The following is a 4,140-nucleotide window of genomic DNA, read 5'->3' as shown; positions in this document are numbered from 1 at the left end:
GGTGAGAGCCCACGCTGTCCGGTGTTCCCTGGCCACCAGCATTCAGTTTCCTGAGAAGGGTTTTGAGGCTCTTCGAAGCCGACTTCCATAATGAGAAGAACTGGAGGCGTCGCATGGCTGAGGCCCTCATCCATACACACAAATGATCTGCCTCAACAGCAAGACCACGGCTGCCCTCAGGATGCACACGGGCCCCGGTGGGTGTGAAGTTTGCTGCTTCATAGCCACCCAGACCCCCTCCTTCCTCCTTACTGGGGACCTCCTCTGGCTGGAGCAGTCGTTTGAGAAGGCAAGTTCCTGTCTGTGGCTGGGAAGTTTGGAATGTGACTCATCTTCACTCACTTCCAGGTGGGTCGAATGAAGGGCTGAGAAACACTGGAGTTCACAGGACAAAATCTCACTCTGGGTAACGGGTGCAGCGGTCGTTACTTGCCCTCGATGTTTACCTGCAGCAAGCAGGTTTCACTCAAGTATCTGGGCTCTCTGAATGATCTGATAAACCGACTCTAGAATTGTGGTAGGGACAGTGCCAAACATCAGGGTGTAAATCATGAGTTCAATGTCGTTCCTACAGGTTAGGTCGTTTTAACTGTTTCCACACTCCCACCTTCCAGCAGAAAAGTATAAACATCCACATGTCTGCAATTCACAGAAAGAAGGCTTTGGGCAAAATGTCATTGTTCAGCTAATACCTACAGAACCCCGTCTGTGTAAAGCCCTTGGATAAGGCTTTCCCTGGGGAGATTAATTCTGCTCAAATAATTACAGTGAAACCCGTAGCCATCCCTGAGGCCACCTGACACCTCCGCCTCTGCTTGTGCCCTCCTTGTGTTCAAAGTTCCCAACATATGAGCCAAGAAGAGGCCACACCTGCCTCTCAGACTGTCTTAGGAATCCTCCTCTGGCTCATCCTACCCAGCGCTCACTGTCCTCAGGCAAAAAGCGCAATAAAGGCCAAGCGCAGTGGTTCACGCCTGTAATCGCAGCACTTGGGGAGGCCGAGGCAGGTGGATCTCAAGGTCAGGAGATCAAGACCATCCTGGCCAACATGGTGAAACCCCGTCTCTACTAAAAATACAAAAAATTAGCTGGGCGTGGTGGCGGGTACCTGTAATCCCAGCTACTCAGGAAACTGAGACAGGGGACTCGCTTGAACCCAGGAGTCAGAGGTAGCAGTGAGCCGAGATCGTGCCACAGCACTCCAGGCCTGGGGACAGACCAAGAATCTATCAGAAAAAAAAAAAAAAGGCACAATAAAAACGTGCCTTCACTGGGCTGAGTTTTAGAAGGTAAAGAACGTCCCGTCCAGAGGTGATGCTACAAACTAGTGACTACCCAAAATTTGGCCGGTCCCAAGGCTCCCCTGCCCTGGCCCCTGCCTTCCCTGGTCCCAGCACTGCTGAGACCCTCAGTCTGCAGACACCTATCAGTGCCTATTACCCCACCTCAAGTCCCTGTGAGCTCAAGAAGCGGCTGGTTATTTCAGCCAATTGATCCAGTGGGAAAAAATGAAAAAATGTATACATATAAATATGAAAACACCTCTACCGAATCCGTCTTTAGGCGATGACTTTGATTTTTGAAAATGTAAATGCCTTGCCTTGTGAAAGTTCGTCTTTCCTCCTAAAGGAAAGCAGCCTGGTGGATCCAGCTTGGTCTCCGCAGGAGCTGGGTCCGCACCCTGCCTGTGCGCCTGGAGCTGGGCGCGTGCTCAGTTGCCCTGAGCCCTGAGCCCGCTGTTTCCCCAGCTTCCCGCGTGGGCTTGTCCAGATTCTCACCAGGAGCAAGCAGCCCTGTCCCCGGGTTCCTTCCCCCAGGGCTTATGTGGAAAGCGGATGCCCGGAGGAGTCAGTGGAGGACGCAGCGACGTTGAGACCCACCAGACGGACCTCCTGCAGGAGGAGCATGCCCTGTGTCTGGGGGAGCCAGGGGCTGCCGTGGCCGGGGTTCCTGTCTGGAGGCGACAACGCAACGGGGAGAAGAGACAGGGAGGCCAGCCCTGAGCCGTGCCTCCTGAGGAGCTCTCCTGCTCTCCGTGCTGAGAAAATCTTTATTGAGGCCTAACTTCCTACCCCGGCAAGGTGGAGGGATCCCATCGCGAGGCACACCGCTGAAGCCAGGCCACAGATAATTGCACCTGAAAGATGTGCGGGGCTTCGACTCCCGGCATCAGTGTTCCATTTGGCCGCCTGGGCGCATCCGTTATTCATGGTAATGACAACCATAACTTCGACGGGGCTTTTCATCTTCAAACCACTTTACAAATACGGTCTGTTTAATTCGAACTGCAGCTTCCCTCTCTCTGTCCGTGCAAGCGCATGCGTCCCGGCGCCAGGCGCACAGGCAGGGTGCAGACCGAGCTCCTGCGGAGACCGAGCCGGATCCACCAGGCTGCTTTCCTTTAGGAGCAAAGAGGAAACTTTCACAATGCAAAGCATTTGTATTTTCAAAAATCAAAGTCATCGCCTAAAGTTGGATTCAGGAGAAGTGTTTTCTGTTTTTGTTTTTTTTTTTTTTTTTTTCATTTTTTTCCCAGCAAGGAGCATGATTTATGTATTAAAAAGAAAAACTCCACAGTTTCCAAAACAGCAACATCACCATTGTGAAAAGTACCTGCTGAACATGGAAACTAGGTACATGACCCTGCATTGAAAAATGCATCTTTTTAAAGCAGCATCCTATCTGGGAATCCATTTAATTCACCTTGCTCATTCCAGTCCCACTACCCTGCCTTGACTAAACAGGTCTGTGAACAGTAATGCCCACCCATGGACTTCCGTTCTGCCAAATCCCGGAGACAGTGGGTGCTGGGTCAGCCCCTGGGTGCTGGGGAGAATGAGCGCCTCAGGAAGGTGCTGGGCTGGGGAGGGCGGGGAGCAGGTGGTGCCAGGGGAGAGTGAGGGAGGGCAGCGGGGAGAAGGGACAGATGGAGGGTCCCTTTGCCTCCCAGGAAGGGAGGAGCTGGGCTGGGCTGGGGCGCCACCCCTCCTTCCCTGCACCCATCCAGGGATCCGGAGTCTGCTCAGCCCAGCATCTCACGCCACCCACACCGTGCAGAGCGCAGGGCAGCTGCAGATGCCTTCGGCAGAGCGCCTGGCTTCCTGTACTTAGCGTGAGGAATGTTCTTTTTGGTGATAGCATCTCGACATAAGGTGTTTTTGGAAAACTACAACACACTCATTTCCCTTTCATTATGCCTCAGTCAGGATAGCCCAGGGACTTCATGCACACGGGGGACCTTGGATCATCCGCTGTAGGATCCATACCGGTGAGCACCCCAAGAAGTCAGCGTGCCGCCTGAGGCGAGGATCCCTAGGGACGCCCCCAGGCACCGCCAGGTACCACCCCCACCCGGTGATTGGACGGCAGGGGCTCTGTCGGCTGTCACTCAGCCAGGTCCTAGGGAGCCCCGATGCTCAGGCTCCAGGTATGGCGGCTGCCCTGGGCCCTCTGCTATCACTCTGGTTACCTCTCACCCGCTGCGACATTAATCCTTACCCCGCAAGAAAGAGAAACGCTTCCCCAAAATAAAACAGTTCCCCTCAGATTCAGGTGGTCATCACCAAACTGCCGGTGCCCTCTGCCCCCGAGGCCCGGGACACCCGGCTGCAGGCCACCCCCTCACCCCGCCCCAGTCTGGTCTGGTGCAGGTGTGTCCCCAGGCCAGTGACCTCTTACCTGCCCAGCCCACATCAGTGGCCCGGCCTTGCTTCTTCCTGCTTCTTTCCATGTTCCTGGACCAAAGCACTGAGGACCGGTCTAGATGTGGGCTCTACTCCCAGAGGAGGTGGGGCAGCCTTGGGGAGGTACCCACTTCCCAGGGCCTGGGCATGTCTCTTTGGGAGGAAAAGAGTAGCAGGCAGCACCTCTGATCACTCTGTCCCCACTGCTATGTGGTCCTACCCCTAACACAAGCTGATCCCTGGGTGTGAACACCCAGACCCTCTGCCCCACAGGTGCACAAGGTCCAGGTGTGCACAAGGCTGGGCTCCTGTTGGGGGCCCAGGGAGGGTCCCTCCTCCTCTCCCAGCACTGGTGTTGCCGGCGGCCTCGGCACCTGGACTGGTAGGTGCCTCCCTCCAGCTTCCACCTCCACCCTCCATGACCTTATCTCTGTGTCCCCACCGTCTCCCCTTGTGC

This window comes from Rhinopithecus roxellana, chromosome 6 (genome assembly GCF_007565055.1).
Source record: "Rhinopithecus roxellana isolate Shanxi Qingling chromosome 6, ASM756505v1, whole genome shotgun sequence".
NCBI classification, from domain to species: Eukaryota; Metazoa; Chordata; class Mammalia; order Primates; family Cercopithecidae; genus Rhinopithecus; species Rhinopithecus roxellana.
This window is presented reverse-complemented; position numbering follows the sequence as displayed.